This window comes from Hemicordylus capensis, chromosome 3 (assembly GCF_027244095.1).
Source record: "Hemicordylus capensis ecotype Gifberg chromosome 3, rHemCap1.1.pri, whole genome shotgun sequence".
Taxonomy (NCBI): Eukaryota; Metazoa; Chordata; class Lepidosauria; order Squamata; family Cordylidae; genus Hemicordylus; species Hemicordylus capensis.
Window position 1 is genome coordinate 248331908 of NC_069659.1, and position 21934 is coordinate 248353841.

A 21934-nucleotide genomic window follows, 5' to 3' on the forward strand; every position below is an offset into this window, starting at 1 on the left:
TTTGTGTCTTCCAGATTGTAGATAACAGTAATAAAGCTTTCATTATATATTTGGTTCCAGTGTAATACCAACCGAGACAATTGTTTTACAAAATTAACAGCAACTATTTGTCATCTTAATCATTTTGCCTACAGTCTAAAAGCAAAAGCAGAGGTGACCCTCAAAACAGGGCTGAAAAAATGCCATTATTTTGAAAAAGTAAAGTGTGCCGCGGAGTCAGTGTCGACTCCTGGCAACCACAGAGCCCTGTGGCTTTCTTTGTTAGAATACAGGAGGAGTTTACCATTACAATCTCCCACACGGTATGAGATGATGCCTTTCATCATCTTCTTATATCGCTGCTGCCTGATACAGGTGTTATCAGCGGGGATTCGAACTGGCAACCTTGGCTTTTGTAAGTGTGCCATCAAGTCCGTATCGACTCCAGGCGACCACAGAGCCCTGTAGTTTTCTTTGTTAGCATACAGGAAGGATTTACCATTGCCATCTCCTGTGCAGTATGAGATGATGCCTTTCAGAATTTTCCTATATTGCTTCTGCCCAATATAGGTGTTTCTCATAGTCTGGGAAAAATACGAGCAGTCATTCGAACCGGCAACCTCTGGCTTGTTAGTCAAATCATTTCCCCGCTGCACCATTAGGTGGCTAGCTGCCTTTTGTAATGAAATACAAAAGACAAATAACACAATTTGTAGAAAGTTTGAAAGTCAGTCCAAAAGGATATTAACAAAGTGCTTACCTAAGACTCCTTCCTTTACTTAGGAAGTCACTTTCTTAAGATCAATTCTGACTGATTTTCAAGTGATCTGCAATACCATTTCTAGGATGATAGTTTTCATGTGTTGCAACAAAAACAGCAGTCTTAGGGCATCTTAAAGACTGCTTTATTATGGCATAAGAAATTTGTGGAGCAGAGTCCTGATTTCCTGGGAGACTCACTGGTTTCTGAACACTGCCATTTTCTGCATCCTAGCTGGGATTATTAATTATTTTTATTTTGTTTGGGGCTTGTCAGAACAGCAAGGATCAAGTTTTGATTTGTTTTTGGTGTGCTGTAGGTGACTGCTGGGTTCACTTTGGTGTGCTGTAGATGACTGCTGGGTTCAGTTATGTGACCAATCCCAAAACTGCTCTGCGCTGTTTCCCACTACCAGATTTGCTCTGGGTTACACCTCCATCCTCTCCCAGGTATCAGAACATTTTATTTCAAGAGTTGGCAGTCCTATTCTCTGTGCATGAATTGAATTGCAGAATCCACTCCAGATGCTGCACCCTAGTCTGGAATTTTGCTAGCTCTGCCGAAACATTTCGGAGAGGAACCAACAGTTCCATCTGTTCCTCTCAGAAATACAAGAAGTGACACATGTAACATCTCAGCAAAGCCACATTTCTACAGACTATTTTCCAATTCAAGGGTATCTTTGCTTCTCATTAAGATTCTTATCTGCATTAGGAAAATATGGCATTTCAGACACTAGACAACCATCTGTATTTAATACTAATCCTATAATTATACTGTAACACAAAACAAAAATCCAGTTTTACACACTTGTCCACTATAATTAGGGGATTCCACAGCAGGTCTGGAAATCAGCAAATTCCTATGGAACATTTTTAAAAAACTCATCCACTTACTATTATGTTGTTTTTTGTATGTTTAGCATTTCTTTTGATGGAATCTTAGTGTAGAATATTCAAAACTATTAATCATATACAACAACATTTATATACCGCTTTTCAACAAAGATTTCCAAAGTGGCTTACATAGAGAAATAATAAATAAAATGGATCCCTGTCCCCAAAGGGCTCACAATCTAAAAAGAAACATAAGATAGACACCAGCAACAGTCACTAGAAGTACTGTGCTGGGGGTGGACAGGGCCAGTTACTCTGAATAATATAAATTATATAGAGTTAATATAAATTCCCTTCTGTTTTAAATGTAGAGATACACATATCAGGCAATATGTAAATATGATAGATAGAGAATTAGAGAGAGAGAGAGATTTCCTATTCCTATTTGCACACAAGAAAATAGGATAGATTTCCTTTTCCTTCTTGCACACAAGAAAAAAACTTCATAATGTCTGTATAGGGCTATATGTGATGACACCCAGATTTTTTTTAAAAAAATGTTAATACCAAAGTTTAATAAAAGTTGATTTATTTTCAAAACTGCTATTATCACTTCTTTCTTCAAGATGGCAGCTGTGTCAATATCTGAGGCACAAGCGGGCTAATTTGTGAATTGTAACCAATTTAAACCAAATTAGGTACAGTTGTAGTGAGTGACACACAGGAACACCTCAACAGCATAGTTTGTGATGATGTCATCCACCCTAATCCAAGATGGTGTGTGTGTGAACTTTTGAGGTGCAAGTGCACTAACTTGAGGACTGTCTAACTGATTTGAACCAAATTTGGTACAGTTGTACTGAGTGACACACAGGAGCACCTCAATGGTGTAGTTTCTAATGATGTCATCCACCCTGATCCAAGATGGCAGACACATGAAGATTTGAGGTGCAAGAGATCTAACTTGTGAACCTCGATTTGAACCAAATTTAGTCCAGTTGTAGAGACAGTGAAAGGAAAGTAGGCTGATTAGTTCTTACTAGAACAACTTGTTGAATGAATATAGTACTTTGTCAGAGACTTTGATGGACATTAATTAATTAATTAATACAACACAATAATACAGGATAATAAAACAGTTTATTAATTAATTAATTAATTAATTAATCACATTTATAAACCGCCCCATCCAGAGGCTCTGGGCAGTGTACAACAACTTTTTAAAAGACATGAAACCCACAATTCAAACACAATGCTAAAAACAATATAAAAACAATTCAAAAAGATTAAAACCATTTAAAACCAATTAAAATATTTTTGAAAAACAACAGCACTTTACAAGCCTTGGAAGGCCAGGCCAAACAAATAGGTTTTTAGGGCTCTCTTAAAGGCCGACAGCGACAGTTAAACATTTAAGACAATTTTAAAATCACATTAAAATCTAATTAAAAGCTTGGGTGAATAAATGTTTATTTATAGACTTTTTATAAGTTGTCAGAGATGGGGAGGCTATTACTTCAACAGGGAGTGCAACCAAAAACCTCGGGGCGACAAGAGAGAAGGCCCATCCCTGAATAGCCACCAAATGAGCTGGTGGCAACTGCAGGCGGACCTCTCTGGATAATGGACTAAAGGTCTGACTGGGCATGAGACAGCTTCCCTATGTTCCTATGCACCAGTAAGTGCTTTTGGCAGCTTCCGAATTGGACATCTAATGCTTAATCTAGCTTTAAGACCCGTCACACTTTAATGGGTTTTGCTTTTGCACTTAAGGAAGCAGACTGTGTACCTTCCTTAAAATAAAAACTTCCGTCCTTAACCTCTATGTAACAGTAACTTCCTAGAGCAAAACAGGTTAACAATGATGACAGTAAGTGAATGTGCAAAGTCCTCTACCCCCACTTCTCAGTCCATGAGCCATACTAAGGACTTCACATGTGCATATAAACAATACTCACTTTCACCCTTTCAGGAAAGATGAAGACTTAGCCAAGTATACATTTGTAGAGAACCTTTCATTTGCTTTTATTATAGTATATAACCCTGGAAAGATCCAGGGTGCAAGTTCACACATGTGAACTAATTCAGTCTCTCTCTCTCTCTCTCTCTCTCTCTCTCTCTCTCTCTCTCTCTCTCTCAAGACATTTAGTTTATAACATGATAAAGCACATTAAAATGACATGTGCAGTTCTAAAGGAGTGCCAAAATACTCTAACTAGTCCTCGAATCTTCCTGGACATATTCGTTCACATTAGGCCTGCACAACATAAGGCCCGGGGCCCAGATCTGGCCTGCAGGGACTTTTTTGCTGGCCCCAGGGGTGGCCCAAAGTATTGTGGTGCCTGTGGTGAGGTGCAAAGTGCCACCTGGCCCCATGGACTTGGTGGGGGGTCATCCCCCTTTCAAAATTGATCTTTGCAAGCATTGAAAGTGCTTGCAGGGAAGAGGAAAGGTTGCCAGGAGCCTCCTCTTATGTTCTCATGCTACGGGTAACTAATAATTGCTTTCATTAATTTTTTTAATAATTATTAATGTGCTGAAAATTTATCTCGGCCCCTGCATACCAAGTCATGTTTGGTTCCAGCCCACCAGGGTATGTGACTTGTGCACCTCTGACAGGTTCACACTGACAGAGGACATTTATTTTATTACTTTTCTTTTTAACATTTACTTTTCTTTTTTAACATTTATTGCTGCTCTGCCTCCAGGGAGCCCAGAGCAGTGTATATGGTTATGTTTATCCTCACAAAAACCCTATGAGGTAGATCAGACTGAGAGATAAGTGGCTGGCCCAGAGTCACCCAGTGAATTTCATGGTTGATTGGGGATTTGAACTCAGGTCTCCACCGTCCTAGTCTAACTTTCTAATGTGGATGCTTCTACAGTCACTTTTCGCTGGTCAATGACCGAATAAACTTATCTTTCCTCTCCTCTACAGTCACTAATTAAATCAGCCAGGACAGTAGATTAGTAACTAGATAACTTTTGCTGTATCTTCTGTCTGTATTGCCTGTTTTTCAGTGTTTGTTTCCCTGTGAATATGGTATGGGACTTTCCACAGCATTCCCAATTGCTAGAGAAACAAGGCATAGATGCAGGGCTCATTAGTACTGAAAAGTGCTTTTTAAATGAATTGTGCAGAAATGAACTAATTAACTCAGAATTTCTTTCCCTAGTTCAAATTTATGTAGTCTTTTTAAAAAGAAAAAATCCAGTTGAATATTCTATATATACTCTTTGGAGATGACATGCATAATAAATTATGAGGCAAAATATACAATGGATGGGTTTACTTCATTTATTTAAAAAGTGATATTCCACTTTTCTTCAAATTAGATCCAAAACCTTGATAACCATGTACCATAAGTCATAAATTTAAATGTCCAGATTTTGACAACTGCCCAAAGAATGGGAAGCCCCACTTATATACATTGGGAAGAGAGCTGGTCTTGTGGTAGCAAGCATGACTTGTCCCCTTAAGCTAAGCAGGATCTGCCCTAGTTGCATACGAAAGGAAGTGTGAATGCTGTAAGATATTCCCCTTAGGGGATGGAGCCGCTCTGGGAAGAGCATCTAGGCTTCAAGTTCCTTCCCTGGCATCTCCAAGATAGGGCTGAGAGAGATTCCTGCCTGCAACCTTGGAGAAGACGCTGCCAGTCTGTGTAGACAATAGGGATGTGCGTTTCGTTTCGGATACAAAACATTTTGTGCACAAAACAGGCCATTTCGGCTGTTTTGTAGCCAAAACAAAACACCCAATGCTCAAAACAGAAAATTTTGTAGCCGAAACAAAATGTCCCTGTTTTGGATACAAAACGTTTTGTTGTTTCGGCTGTTTTGGAACTCCATTTTGCAATCACAAAAAATCTTTCTCCTTCAGTCTCCATTTTGAGTTTTGACATCTGTTTGAATTTCCAGCCCTTCCAGCCCGCAGATTGGCCAGCAAAAGCATGGGCTGATCTGCTGGCAATTGCCTCCTTATTCCTTTTAAGCAAATTTAAGGGTACATTTTACCCTCATTGGCTAGTGGGGCAGTGTGCATTTACCCTCATTGGTCAGTGGGCCAGTGTGCATTTCATTGTTGTTGTTTCACACTGTTGTGTGTAGATCAATTGCATTTCGGACGGGGGGGGATGTGCATGACCTTTGGAAATCTGCCTGATTTTTTCCAAAGCTCTGCTGTTGTTGATGTGTGATGTTGATGTTATTTGGGGTGGATTCAGGGCAGAAAGGGAGCTTTGGGGGGCAGAAGAGTGGTTCAGGTGGTAGTGCCCCAATGGGTGCCTACTGCCACCCAGATTCCAAAGGAATTGGGGAATGGGCTGATTTTTAAAGAATTTCTGAAGTTGAACATGTCTTTGGGGCAGATTTGGGGCAGAAAGGGGGCTGAGGGGCAAAACAGTGGGTTAGGTGGCAGTGCCCCAAGGGGTGCCTGCCACAACCCCAGATTCCAAAGGAATAGGGCAAAGGGCTGATTTCTTAGGAATTGTTGAAGTTTATGCTTCTTTAAGGTTTTTTCTCCCTAGGGAATAATGGCAGACCCATAACTCCACTTGGGGGGCACTGGGGTGGCCGGGAGTGAGTGGTGGTGTAGTGCACTTAGGGTGCCAACCACCCCCATGGGTTGCTAACCTATGGGGTGCAGGGTTCTGTTGTTTCTGAGGTGTTCTGAGTGTAGATTCTCTGGTAGCATATGAGATTTTCAACAACAAACCATGAATCCACTCTCATTTGCTACCAGAGAATCTGACTCTACACTCAAAACATCTCAGAAACAACAGAACCCAGTACCCCATGGGTTAGCAACCCATGGGGGTGGTTGGCACCCTATGTGCTCTACACCACCACACACCCTGGGCCACCCTGGTGCCCCCCAAAGTGCAGTTATGGGGCTGGAATTATGGAGATCCATCATTCCCTATGGGGAAGAACTTTACAGATGCGCAAACTCCATTACATCTTTAAAAATCAGCCCTCTGCCCTACTCCTTTGAAATAATTCTGGCAGCTTTCTTGTCCTGACTGGGCACTACCACCCACCCTACTCTGCTCTGGGCCACCCCTTTCCCCCCAACATGAAGCTATACTTTTGCTGAAATTTCCATTCTTCCCTATGGGAAAAATCCTATACTTCAAAAATTCACCAAAAATCAGCCCTTTGCCCAATTCCTCTGAAATTTGGGTGGTAGTTTCCACCCATTGAACACTACCACCCCCACCCACTAGTTTTTCCCCAGGGCCATTTTTTAAAATCCAAAATGTTTCGGATTCAGATTTTGCAATTTCGAACAAAGAACAAAATTGGGGTGTTTCGGATTGGCTGATTTTGAACAAAGAACAAAATGGGGGTGTTTCGGATTCGGGCCAAAAACAAAACAGAAAAAAAACCAACGCACAACCCTAGTAGACAATACTGAGTGAGATGGACCTATGGCCTGACTCAGTATATGGCAGCTTCCTATGTTCCTATGTCTGGCTTGTTTGTTCACGTCCTTCATTGCCTTAGCAACTGCAGTGGTATTTGCCATGAAGTGAACTACAATTCTCCAGGTCATAGAAGAGAAGCAGATACCTGCAGGGTGTCTGGGAGTTCTGAACTGTAGCCCGTTCCTTTGAAACATAATCAAGAAGACAAAAGTAATATGTAGGAGTAACTGGGAGAAAGAACTCCTTATTGGTTGAAGTGAGTAGGGTGAAAAACTTCTAACATAATGGACTAGAGTGTGTTTTTGAACGCCATGCCCAGGTCATGTGAACAATTTGCACGTCATGGCATGGGGTGTGATGGAAATCTGGCAGAAGCCTGTAGTCTTTATATTTGTGAAGCACTCATACATAGCAGCTTGCAATGATAATATTAATAAACGATGTCATAATTAAAAATGAAAAACAGAAAAGAATGAACACCTCAATAAAACCAGTATGCATACAAAAATAGGCTCAAGGAACAGATTAAAAAATATCACATCAGGAGCAGCTTTAAAAGAAGTCCCCTGTAATAAAAGGGTCTCCATTCTCTGTCTGGGAGTGAGGCTGAGGGGGACCAGATGTACTTTTCTTGGGGGGGCTGTCCAAAACTTGGGTGCCACAATCCTGGATACCCACCCACCATACCTCTGGTGGCAGGGGAAATCAAACCAGGGCCTCCAATGTGAATTCTTGGGCAGGCTTATAAGGGGCTTTATTGAGGCCAGCAGAATAGTAGAAAAAGAAAACTTACATAGATTGAAGAAGGGAGAAAATCTGATCTCTCACTAAATGATTAAGTATTGAAAATGCTGACATCTAGTGGTTTTAATGAAAAGTGCATATAAAAACTAGTCAAACCGGCTTTGTGTGAAACAAACTGTTACCCTGGCTTCTGTTCAAATTGAGATATTTTAAAAAGAGTGCGAAAATGGAAAGAGTTAAAAGCAGAAAGAGCTCTTTAATAATTATTTTTTATGAATTTATCCTGTGCTTTGATATCCTGTGAATTGCAGCAATGGGAACTAAAGCTGCACTCTCCTACATATACTTGCGTACAAATCTGACTAAATCCATGATCAAGCAAAGGTGTTGAAGTTTTGGGAGTAAGTACTACTTTTCAGGTTATGTTTATTTGATGTGTTACACTTAAACTGAGCTCCACAAGGAGGATACCTTGAATTATGGTTCCCAAATGTTCTCTCATCCAGGCAGTTAATAGGAGTAGACCTGCACTGTTCAGCAGTATTGCTGTAGTATGTGTCTTCAGACTTTTCTCTGGGTTATGCTATTAATCAGGATGATAATTGTCAATGTCTCAAGTAATATTTAAAACATCAAATCAATTATCAATTAAAATCATTTAAAACAATGAAAATATTGAAAACCCAGTATTAAAAATATTAAAAACTATAAATCTAATTAAAAGCCTAGGTGATTAAATGTGTCTTCAGTGCCTTTTTAAAAGTTGCCATTATTAATCGTTTGGGCTCGGACAAGAGCACACCTGTACCTTGTATGAGGCTATTTTGGCTACAGTATGTTACTGCAGTAGGGTAACTTTATTTGCTTGTGTGTTCTTTCATTATGTCCTTTAGTAACTTTTCTGTTGTAAAAAGTATTCAAAGTGCTGTACAATGTTACAATCCAAGCACATTTTAGTTGAAAATATTACAGTCTGCTAGGCTCACTCAGTAGCTTCCTAATAAAACCACCTAAAAAGCAGTTTAACTAGAAAATAGGCCATCTTTAACTTTTCCTTTTAACAATGAATGGTAACTTTTGTTTATTAAACTACAGGTGAAACTCGGAAAATTAGAATATCATGCAAAAGTCCATTAATTTCAGTAATGCAAATTAAAAGGTGAAACTGATATATGAGACAGATGCATTACATGCAAAGCGAGATAAGTCAAGCCTTAATTTGTTATAGTTGTAATGATCATGGCGTACAGCTCATGAAAACCCCAAATCCACAATCTCAGAAAATCAGAATATTACATGGAACCAAGAAGACAAGGATTGTAGAATAGAACAATATCGGACCTCTGAAAAGTATAAGCATGCATATGTATTCAGTACTTGGTTTGGGCCCCTTTTGCAGCAATTACTGCCTCAATGCGGCGTGGCATGGATGCTATCAGCCTGTGGCACTGATGAGGTATTATGGAAGACCAGGATGCTTCATTAGCGGCCTTCAGCAATTCTGCATTGTTTGGTCTCATGTCTCTCATCCTTCTCTTGGCAATGCCCCATAGATTCTCTATGGGGTCAGGTCAGGCGAGTTTGCTGGCCAATCAAGCACAGTACACTGTCTACTTTTCTACTATTCTTGTCGTCAATACATTTTTAGTGGCACTCCAAAAAGGAGCAGGGTTTCCATAATTTTTTTTAAGGTGCTATAAGGTGCATGGTCTTTCTGTACCATGGCATCCCTTTTCTCACTGGGAAACAATGTATAGAATATTAGGTTTAAGAACCGCTGATGCAACCTGCTGATATTAGGGATGTGCAAGAGCCAATTCGGTATCTCCTCTTGGAAGCACCGAACTGGCTCAGGTGTCGGCATTCAAGACAGCATGATGGGGCAGGGAGCAGTTCCCTTAAGGAGCCAGTAAGGAGCTCCTCCCTGCCCCACTTGCTCCTCTCTGCCCGGCCGCTTTTCCAGGCGTGATGCCTAGTCCCCAAGCGGCTGCGTGGGGCTGCGGAACTGTTTTCTGCAGCCTCCATGTGGTTTGGCACGCACATGGCCGGCACATGTGTGCACCAGCCATGTGCATGCCAATGCTGCATGGAGGCTGCGGGGAACAGTGCCATAGCCTTGCGCGGCTGGTTGGGGACCAGGCATCGTGTCTGGAAAAGCGGCAGGGTGGGGAGGAGCAGGTAAAGAGCTCCTTACCAGCACCTTAAGGAAACTGCTCCCCGCCCCACCAGCCAGTGCAAGAGCTGGCATTTTGGGACTTTGTTCTAAAAATCTTAAAACAATTTGTCTTGAAGAATTAATTACTTTATCATGTTGTTTTGGGAACAAGTGATGGTTGTAATCAAAAGTGTATTTGACGGAGTATTCTTTACTGTGAGAACCACTTTGTATCTTATCGGGATTTTGATGGATTCTGCATCACTAAATCAGTACCAGCTGTGTACCATTTGGTCATGCTTGCCAAAATATTATGGCCTAATCTACTAACCTTGATGGAATGGTTTGTTACGGCTTGGACTAAAGCGAACAGAATTTGTACGACTCTACAAAAGTTTAAAGCCTTGAATAGTCTCTCTTTGTGGAATATACAGTACATGACCACCTTGGGTCAAAAGAAGACTTCCTATGGAATGTTCTATTTTAATGTAAGCATTCATCGATTGTAAAGTTTATATAATTAAAAATTACTCCAACCTTATAGCAAATTAGGTCCAGCGCGCCAAATATTTTTATCATCTGCAAAAATGAAACCAGTTTCAAGGCAGAATCATTGTACGCACATGCACCCGCCCGCGCGCACACGCACACACACACCTTTAGGGGAAGGACCCTAAAACTAGATGTTTCTTAATAATATATTGTAATGCTCTGCAGGAGTCTGAAAGAGAAAACCTCTGGCTTATAATTTTTGTGTTATACTGAAACAACCCTTCTTTACTGGAAAACTTGATAGCTCTAAAAATAGAATGTTTTTCTCCTAGATGCAGCAGAAATGCTTGTTGGGAAGAATGGAGGAACACCTGCTTCAGAGTGTGAAGTATACCAGAGTCACTGCACAACTTAGATACGGCAATTCTTTATTACAGTTCCTTCCTTATCTTTTGTTTCACAGCCCCAAAATTATAATTCAGTGTTATCCACCCACTATACAAACTGAGCCAGCTGAAAAGCACTGTGTCAAAAGCAAAACCTTTTTTTCATTTTCTTTTTTGCAGGGATGTATTTCTTTATTCCTATATCTGCACTACCAGGAAAGGGGTTAGCAAGGGCATATATATCACAATTCCTTCAGACTGTGCTCTATCACAGCATATTGATTTAGTGTTTTGCATACTAAGCTTTATGTTTACATGCACTTACTGGATGGCACCTGTTAGTATGGCTGTGCCAAAATAAATCAGAGATAAGAGCATGCGTTCCGTGCAAAGCTACACATTTGCTTCTATGCAAAACAGGGGCATTTGCTGAGTCTCAGAGAGGAAATGAGTGGCTGTTTACAGGAAAAGCAAGTGTGCATGGCAGAAGTCCAGAAATAGTAATATACTATTCACACCCATAGTGTGATATACAGAGAGAATCCAAAGTGAGATTATATAAAGGTGATTTAGAGTACTTGTTCACCTAGGTAGAAGTCATGTTGGGAAGATTACTGATGCGGCAGTTTTTCTGATTGGAGAATGAGGCTCAATCTACATGTGATGGCTGAAGACTCCTTTCTTTAATTCTTGGCCAGCCCAATCACATATAAAATGGACTGGTAGTTTGATTTTAAGGGCAAAAAGGATGTGCTATAAACCTCCTACCTAAAGGTGCTCAGAGGGGTACGAAAAACTTCCTACCCCTTAGGGGTTAGTTTACCACTAACTCCTATGGGGTTTACTACTGCTTAACACTGCTAACCTCCCCACAGCCCCTTCCCCTTGGTGCCTGCCTCCTTGCATGGCCCACTTATCATCCATGGAGGAAAAGGTGAGTTCAGGGAATAGACTGTGGGGTAGTAATCTGTGGGCAACAGAGGGTATAGCACCCCTCAACCCACCCCACCCTTTTTGCTTTTAAAGCTGGATACTTTCTGACATTAACAGGCTTGTCTCTAGTCCTACTCACATGTAATGTTCAACAAACGTGCAGTTGCTGTACAGTGTATGCAAGTACAGATCTGTATGCCTGTAAAGTTATTAACACATTAAAACATTCAACACACATACCGCAGTACATTTTCCATCTGTACCCTGGATTTGTGGGGGCCTGCCCACAGGTTCACTTTTAAAATGAAGGCATGTACAGTCATTCACATAAAACCAGGTACAGACACCTGTATGCACGTATAATATGAATTCTGAAAAGAGTTTCTCCCTTGTGCAGTTTGAACCTGAGATTGAAAGAGATAACGACTTGACCAAGGCCATGCAATCAACCCTTTGAATCAGGTCTCTTAGATCCACACGGAACTCTATGACACTGGATCACACTCAATGGCTGAACATCACATGACGAATTTGCAGGCGAAATAGTCGTTTCAAAACAAATGCCGCAGACATCAATCTTTGTATTAGCCCAATATTTTTCAGTGTCATTTTGTTGTATTTACTCTTTTTTGCTTTTGTGGTCTAAGAACATAAATTTATTGTTTGATCGGAGTTTTGCCTTTCACACAACTTTCTGCCTTTCACAAAACTTATTCAAGGTGGTTAAACTTACTGCCATACTTACTCCTTTACAATTGAGGCAATTCATATTCAGCTATGAGTCACTGAATGACTAGACAAAACATGATATACATATATGTGTGAATCAGAGCCAAATAAGTGCTGAGTCATGATACTAGAGGGCAGTGTTGTGCTACGTTTAACTAGGTGTACATGTCATGAAACTGGGTATCTGAGAAGGAATAGATGTCTGCACAAATTTTTTTCCATGGGAGATTTGTGTGGGGTGGAAGATAATTTTATTTATTTAATAAATTTGTATAGTGCCTATTACCAAAGTCTCTAGGTTTACAGCATAAAACAAAGTAAGAATTTAAAACATAAAACCAAAATAAAATATCCATAAAAACCACCAACTAACTAAAAAGCTTGGCTGAAGAGATGTGTCTTCAGCTGTTTCCTGAAAGTCAACAGGGATGGAGCAGCTCTAATCTCAGCAGGAAGAGCATTCCACAGTCCTGGGGCAACCACAGAGAAGGCACGCCTTTGAGTTGCCACCAGATAAGCTGGTGGAAGCCTCAGACAAAACTCCTCTGAAGATCTTCATAGACAGCGGGGTTCATAACCCCTGCTAACTGGGCAAAGAGGCACCTTTTACGTGGTGATTCTCTTTATTTAGCAGGGGGAGAGTAACTGGCCCTATTCACCCCCAGCACAGTACTTCCAGTGACTGTTGCTGGTGTCTATCTTATGTTTCTTTTTAGAATGTGAGCCCTTTGGGGACAGGGAGCCATTTTATTTGTTTGTTATTTCTCTGTGTAAACCGCCCTGAGTCATTTTTGGAAGGGCGGTATAGAAATAGAAATAACAACAACAACAACAACAACGAAGGTGTTCTCTTAAATACCATGGGCCTGAGCCATTAAGGACTTTATAGGTAATAGCCAGTACTTTGTATTTTGCCCAGAAACCTATTGGTAGCCAGTATAGATCTTTTAGAATCGGAGTAATATGGTATCTACGGGACATCCTGGAGACCAATCTGGCAGCAGCATTATGCAACAATTGCAGCTTCTGGACTACGTACAAAGGCAGCCCCATGTATTCATTGCAGTAGTCAAGCCTGGAGGTTACCAACATGTACACCACTGTCTTAAGGCCACTCACTTCCAGGAAAGGGAACAATTGGCAAATCAGCCGAAGCTGATAGAAAACATTCCTGGCCACCACCTCCACCTGAGGTATCAGAGAGAGGGTTGGGTCCAGAAGTACTCACCAACTGTGAACCAATTCTTTCTGGGGGAGTGTAACCCCATCCAGAACAGGCTGATCTATCCCATTTCCCGAACTGTGGCTTCCTACAGTAAGCACTCCATCTTCTTTGGATTCAGTCTCAGTTTGTTATCCCTCATCCAGCCCATTACTGCCTCAAGGCAGGCATTTAGGGAAGTTATGCCATTGCCTGATGAAGCTGACATGGAGAAGGAGATTTGGGTGTGATCAGCATATTGATAACACCCTGCACCAAATCCCTTGATGATCTTTCGCAGTGGTTTCATATAGATGTTAAAAAGCATTGGAGACAAAATGGAGCCTTGATGGACACCATACAAAAGCTCTCACTTCATAGAGCAGCAGTCTCCAAGTAACACCTTCTGAAATCTCCCTGAGAGGTATGAGTGGAACCACTGCAAAGCAGTGCCCAGCCCACTACATCCAGTCCCCGCAGGGTATCCAGAAGGATACCATGGTCAATTGTATCAAAAGCTGCTGAGAGATCCAAAAGTTCCAACAGAGTTACACTCCTTCTATCAATTCCCCTTTGGAGATCATCCACCAGGCTGACCAAAGCAGTCTCCCTCTGTAACCTGCCTAAAAGCCAGTTTGAAATGGGTCCAGATAATCTGTTTCATCTAAGACTGCCTGGAGTTGAGAGGTCACCATCCTCTCAATCACCTTTGCCAACCATGGGAGATTGGAGACAGGCCTATGATTGCCCAACTCTGAGGGATCCAGTGTAGGCTTCTTTAAAAGAGGTCTAATAATTAAAGGAGGCATCCTACCTTCCTTGTTTGAAGGAGGCATCCTACCTTCCCTCTGAGAATCATTTATGATCTCTCCCCAACAATCTCCTTGTTTGATAATATAAGCCATGTCTGACAAGGGTCAAGAGAACAGGTGGTAGGACATACAGTCCAAGTAGCTTGTTCACGTAATTTTGTGCTCAGGATCCCACTATAAGGTTGGACTAGGTGGTATTCAGATTGATCCTATCCCCATGATTCATGATAGGACTTCCACACATTTCTACCAAAAGGGATAATAATTAATATAAAAATAAAATATGAGATTCAAACCATGAAAAACCTTAAAAACAAAACAAGTTTAAACTATGGATATATATTCTATCTCTATATGCAGAAATGACTGTTCAAAATTTAGGTAGCATCTTTATAAGGAATGTAAAGGATTAGAGTTTATGGAGGATCCCAGGCAGCTTGTGGGGCAGAGCGGAGCAAGGGAGCAGGAGGGAACTTTGCCAGAAGCGGTAAGGAAGCTCTTTCTGTTCAGAAGTAAAAGGTTTAGAAAATTATTTTTTCCTTTTCAGTCACTGATATGAACTTGAGGAAAGCTTATACAGTTCTTTATTTCCCTTCCACCTATATTTTTTTACTTTTTGTAGGAATGTACAAAAGAAAACAAATTACAAAAACCAACAGATAAAACTCAGCTCAGGAACAAACACTTAATTCCTTTAAAATATTTGTAAATACAATTATAATTCTAAAAAACAAAACATTTCTAACCTTTCAGTTCTTGTGCATGCAGGTTTTTGACAACAATAACATTTTAATAGGGTAACTAATGTTCTAAAAAGAAACACTTATAATCTGGACTTCTAATATCCTGGAATGCTTTGACCAGAGTATATGGTTCTGGACCTGAGTTTATGAGGATGACCAGCAGCAAGACGGATGGACTCGATTACGACAGCAATGAATGCACCACTGAGAGAACTTAAAGACCGAGTTGAAGACAGATCATCCTGGAGAGAATCTATCTATGTGGTCACTAAGAGTTGACACCAACTAGACAGCACTTAATCAATCAATCAATCAATATGGTTCTGCATTTATGGAAAAGAGGTGGTGGAAGATTTGACTCACACTCTTTCTCTCATTTTGTTGTTTATCTCAGAAGTCAAGAGTCAGTCTACTGATCCCACTATTATTAGACAGTATACTTCTCATGGCAGTTAAAAAACATTTTATTAAATGGGAAGGATCAAAGAATGGTTTACTGAATAGCATTTTTTTAGACGAACCACACCTAGAACCTAAGCTATGTATATTCAGAATGCAGAGCTGCCCAGAGAATGTATGGGGCCGAGGCAGATGTGATGTTGGAACCCCCTCTAAAAGGACTTATGCATGTGTGTACAAAGTTGGGGGACTATATGCAAGAATTCTTGCATGCATGGTCCACATGTATGAATCCCCAAATTCTGTCAATCTGAAACAGACAACCATTTCCCCTTAAAATAATTTCAGGGACAAAGTGTTCATCATAGCTATAGACATGCTCTTCTCCAAATGCTAGACAAGACCATGGGGAAACTCTCAACTTGTTCGTTTCCATCCTTGACCCACCAGCTACAATTAAGTGTTCGAGGCTATTAATTAACTACTACTACTACTACTACTAGTAGTAGTCACCTTAAGTGGAGCAGTGGGGAAATGCTTGACTAACAAGCAGAAGGTTGCTGGTTCAAATCTTCACTACTACTATATCGGGCAGCAGTGATATAGGAAGATGCTGAAAGGCGTCATCTCATACTGTGCAGGAGGAGGCAATGGTAAACCCCTCCTGTATATTACCGAAGAAAACCACAGGGCTCTGTGGATGCCAGGAGTCGGAATCAACTTGACAGACAACTTAACCACTACTACTACTTATATATTGCTTTTCAACAAAAAATTTCCAAAGCGGTTTACTTAGAAAATTGATAGATAGATAGATAATATTCACATGACCAGGAGGCAGGGAGGGCAGCAGGGAAGGTTGCATTGTACATATCTTCCCCCCAGATGATCTCCTTGCCTGCCTGGCTGCGCAGCTCAGCCGCACACATGAGCAGCACTCCCGGGAGCAGTGTGGCTAGCCAGAGGCCAGGACAATGGGTCCGGCCTCCTGGAATTTCACAATACACTGTGTGCCAAGCGTGGTGCATTGGGAGATTCCTCCATCCAGACGGGTGCTCTAGGCACCCGTTTCTGTGTCACACGAGCTTGGTGCTGGGGTTAAGAGTGTGCTTGTGCCCTTAACCTCAGCTAAAAGCTAGGGCAAAAAGCAGGGTTAGGCTGGATGTGAATACTGGAATCAGGAGCGATCTCAGCACTCCACGCTGTCATGAGCCTGCCAACTCTGATTAACTGCTCATAAATTTTTGACCCTGCAGCCGGTTGTAAGTGTCTCTCAAGTTTCTGTTTTACTGAGAAACAATAGGTGTAAACACACAGTCAGTCTCAGAACACAGAAGCAAAGAATCTGTGCACAAAAATGTCCAAACTCCAATGAACCAGATCTTCTTACAGTTTCAGAGGTCCAGATTACAGAGTCACAATATCTCAGACATGAGTTACAAAGGCTGATTAGATGCATTGTCTCCAGCAGTTGTCTCAAGGCACAAACTGCAGAATTTATAGCCAACAGCCAGGTGCACCTAATCACCACTCCACCCCGCGGCAGCTGCTATAAATTCAGTCAGTCTCTTGCTGCCTCCTTGCTGATAACTGGCTGCTTCTTCTCAACTCCCTAATCAGCCATTGATGCTTCTCTCACCTACATTCTCTGAGAGGCAATGGCTGCTTGGCCACTTGCACGGAGTCCACATCTTTCCTCCAAAGGCCACTCTGCCCCACTGGCTCCTCCTGTGGCAACCGCTCACCTGGGCCCATCTCGGATGCCTCCACACTCAGATCACAAACTTGACTCTCCTCAGATGTCCCCTTGCTTCCCGGTAAGTCAACTGCTCCCCCTTCTTCTTTGGAGTCTTCAGGTAACACACATGAGCCAGCCACACATGAGTCTTCATAACACACATGAGCAGCCTAACCCAGGCTGAGCTGCCCTAGCCTGGGTTAAGCTGCTTGTGAGAACAGCCTTATTAAGTGATTTAGGCTTGGATCATGGATACAGACTTTCCCTTATGCAGACAGTCACTAATGTAACCATGAGCTCTGAGGTCCAGGAGGTGAGAGATGCACTGAAACAGGACTTCCAACCAGCTTTGAGTATCTCCTATTCTTTCCCTCTCCTCTTTGTCTGCCTATGCAAAGTTTGGAAGCACTTCCAAACATCACACAGTCAGTGAAGGAGAAGAAGGAAAGAGAGAAGGCAGACAGGGTGAGGAGACTCCCTCTCCTCTAGATCTGCCTGCGCTTCCATGCATTGTGCGGGCAGGAGGAGGAGTGAGAAAGAGGAGGCAGTGGACAGGGTGAGGAGCTGAGGCAAGAAGAGTAGAGCAGATAAACTACTGACAAATAAGTACTGAGAATTAGTACTTTCTTGGCACACGCTTCCAAATACTCATTCTCATTATGCCAGGTCATGAAGTGTGCTTGCATTCTCTTCCCAGCCATTTAATGCTGCATGTGAATGTCAAAGTGGCAACTCAGATCTTGATTATATTTACTAATAAACTCTATGGCAGAAAGGAACAGTCCACAATAGAATCTTGGAGCTGGAAAGACTCCAGGTGGTTATTCAGATCAGTCCTCCAAATCCATAACAGAATAATATTTTCTTTATCATGGTCCGGCTGGGGTCTACATGTTGCAGTCCAATGCCATCTCATACTCTCATAAACCAGTTTCTCTTGTTTTAAAATGAAACTTCTAAACAAAATACCAAAAATTATGTTCAAAAATGTAGCAGGGCTGGGGCAGAGATTAATGGTACGCATAAGAGCCGAGGTGGGGGGCCCTCGCTTTGTGTGGGTGCCTGGGGCAGATTGCAAATCCCTCCCCTCCCACCTGCAGCCCGGTCAGAATGTTCTTCTGTTGCTATTCTATTTGGGGTATTATTTGTTTTAAGCAGATTTTACTTGTTCTCTCTGGCAGATGAAAACAATCTTATGCAGACATTTTGCCATTAAATAACTGCTACAAATATTTCTGATGTTGATTTGTATTGTCTTAATTGTTTTAGCTTTACTTTTAGCTTTACTTTTTTGCAGTGGCCTGTGATGAAGAACAATCAAACCGAACTGGACCTCGACAGAGGAACAAACGTTTAGTTCTCAGCTCAAGGAATAGCTGAGAGGTGCTTCCTTGTTTACATCCTGAAGGACGTCATCTTGTTTTGTGCTTTCCTCAGATGCTATTGTGCAAGGCAAACATTTGAACACACAGGAAGAATGAGAAACTGAAGACTGGGGCCAGTCACTTATATAATCTAATGAGTTTCTGCTGGCCCAGGGCCTGGGAACTGTGCAGAAGTACTCCCTTCTGACACTGCCTGCCAAAGCAGCTGTTTGTCTTTACTGTTCTGCATCTGGAGGGAAATAATAAGGAAATTAGTATGGGAAATAAGTGGGGAGGGCACACAAAAAAAACCTGTGCAAGGGAGGCTGAGAATTACTTCCCCTACAAAAACCAATATTGGACTAGGCATGGGAAGTGTGCTGAAACAAATCAAACCCTAAGCAACCAAGAACTATTGGGTGGACCACTGCAGCTACAGTTCTGCAATGAGCTTAATGAAGATACTTAACTGAAAACGTGTCTTCTCAACAAAGAAACGGTGGAATGAAATTCATTAGCTGAGCACTCATGGTTGGGTCTGCACATGCGCAGACACCATTTCCTTCATGACGCTGCCCAAAGGCTGCAGGGAACAGGGAACTTCATGTTCCTGGCAAAATGTGGCTGGGCAAACAGGGAGCCTGACTGCTGAATACAAAGAGTACAGCTTGGGAGTGGCAGAGGAGCAAGGGGGGGGGGCAGGTAAGACCTGCCTTCCTCCTTTTAAAGTGCCTGCTTGCCCCCCACTGCATTTCGGCACCTCAAAACAGAGGTGCCAAAAGGCTTTGAACACATCCCTAGAATGAATGAGACTGTTCTCCAACTGTCTAGTTCAGGTGTTCCCAACCTGTCGTTCTCCAGATGTTGCTGAACTACAACTTCCATCACCCCAAGCTAAAATTTATTATGGCTGGGGATGATGGGAGTTGTAGTTCAGCAACATCTGGTGTACTACAGGTTGTGAACCCCTGGTCTAGTCTATAGAAACAAAAGCCTTTAAATAAATAAAGCCTATAAATATAAAGTCACCCTTTTTCTCTGAGTTTGGATGTAATTACTCTAACAGCAAGAAACTGGGATTATATAATCCGGGGAAGGATCTCATAACAATGGTTTTCTTCAGTGAGATGAGCACTAGAATTTACTATAGAGTTCTACTCTAGAACCCTAGAGTGTTCTGTTGGAGTACTTTTAAAAAAGAATCTTGTGGTACCTGCTAACTGAACAAGGAGGCATTTTTCAAGTGGCGGTTTTATTTTAACTGAACTGGCATAGGGGCTTTCCAGTGGTGGTGGTTGGTGTTTCCTTTGTGCTTAGCTTTGTTTTTTGGGTTGTAAGCCTGTTCAGGACAGAGAATTATCCAATGTTTTCTTTTGCTATGAACTATTTATGAGCTATAAACTGTTTTGTGAACTTTTTTTTTGGCTGAAATGTGGCATATAAATAAATAAATAAATAATAGTACCTGAATGACTGACAAGTGGGTGATGATAATAATATGAATATATATGTACATAAAGTAAAGTTGTTCCCTCAAATCGGTGTTGACTCCTGGCGACCACAGAGCCATGTGGTTTTCTTTGGTAGAATACAGGATGGGTTTACCATTGCTATCTCCCACGCAGTATGAGATGATGCCTTTCAGCAGCTTCCTATATCACTGCTGCCAGATATAGGTGTTTCTGGGAAACATACCAGTGGGGATTTGAACCAGCAACCTCTTGCTCGCTAGGCAAGTCATTTCTCCACTACACCATTAGGTGGAAATAGCCAACCAGTGTTGGACTCATGATTGAAGTGGTTGTTGAATCCTAGGAGGATGTGGTCTGCCACAACATGTATATGTAGATATGTGACACAAAAATATGTAAATAGGTGACACAAACATAAGAGGTTTGAAATTATTTAAACATTTCAGCTTCCATTTCCATCTGTGACACATCTGAAGTTGATGATATGATTGTGTTACTGATTAAGATGGAAACTAAGTATTTAACTAAATCATTTGAAGCCTATTTCTGTTTTGTCAGTCACTTATCTACATATACAGAACACATACAAGTCAGAGCATGGGGAGAAGAGTAACTGTTTCCCAAAGATAAGTTTTAAAATGTATGAACAGTACTGAAAGCAGAGATGCCACACAAAGAACAATACATTGAAGTAAACAAATATAGTTACAAGAGGTAACAAACCCACAGATGTCGACAGAGCCAGACATGCCCATCCTTAGCAAGCTCATTTTGCATGACACATTCCTCTAGTTATAACAGCACTTGTGAGATAATTACTCCCTCAGCTTTCATCAGTGAACTTGAGTTCAGTAGTCTCAAGGTCAATCTAGATGAGAAGTGTTATTGTATTTCTGTCTCTTTAAACATTTTTTGAAAATCACAGTTGTTGGGACTTCAATCTGGATTTGGACTGTGGCATAATCCTTCCCTCTTGTGCCATTTTCTCCATGAAAATCATTGATTGATTAAGTGCCGTCAAGTCGGTGTTGACTCTTAGCAACCACATAGATAGATTCTCTCCAGGATGGTCTGTCTTCAGCTTGGCCTTTAAAGTCTCTCAGTGGTGCATTCAAAGTTTCTCTTTGCCCCGTGAGGGGGAAAAAACAACGGATAGGCACAAATCACTGCTCCCTCCCAGGGCAAACAGCTTTGTGGGGAGCTCTGTTGGGAAAGTGATTTGAGGACAAAAATTAACCCTCTTCTCCCTACACCATGGTCCTGATCCAGATTGGGGACCCCTGAGATTTTAATTTTTTAAAAGATCATTAAAACAACAACTGACAAATGTAATACTGAATGGGCCAAGTCAAACCTAAAGTCTCTGCTCAGTCAAGAAGCAGACTAGTCCTATATTATAATTGGTGTCGGTGTTTTGTTTTGTTATGTTTGTTTTATATACCACTTTTCAACAACAAAAAAAGTTTTTGTAGCAGTTTACATAGCAAAAGAAAGTAGAAAAAAGGACCCTTGTCCCAAAGGAGCTCACAAATCAAAAAGAAACCCAAGAGTGACACCAGCACAGCCACTGGAAAGGAGGCAATGCTCAATTAAATAGGAACAATTGCTGCTTCCCCTTGCTAAATATATGAGAACCACCATTCAAAAGTTCCTTTTTGTCCAATTGGCAAGACTTGACTGGTTAACTAATGTGCTTTTGTACAGGAGTAGCAGAGCACAAGATGAGATGCTACTGCCCTGCTGTCAGCAAACTCAGATATTTCAC

General features: G+C 41.4%; 1 protein-coding gene and 2 long non-coding RNA genes across 7 annotated transcripts in view; 2 read left to right on the top strand and 1 right to left on the bottom strand.

The window, feature by feature from the left end:
* The window catches only part of LOC128349033 (uncharacterized), an 83197-nt gene extending 70814 nt beyond the window's left edge, over window positions 1–12383 (top strand). The window contains exon 2 of the long non-coding RNA XR_008318507.1: window positions 10725–12383. This is a non-coding gene — a long non-coding RNA (uncharacterized LOC128349033). The remainder of the gene's footprint in view (window positions 1–10724) is intronic.
* The window catches only part of BLNK (B cell linker), a 170403-nt gene that overhangs the window by 118224 nt on the left and 30245 nt on the right, over window positions 1–21934 (bottom strand). The gene's annotated exons all lie outside the window — the stretch shown is intronic.
* LOC128349032 (uncharacterized) lies at window positions 17082–20167 on the top strand. Its single transcript, XR_008318506.1, has 2 exons — window positions 17082–17412; window positions 18631–20167. It is a non-coding gene; the product is annotated as an uncharacterized LOC128349032 (long non-coding RNA).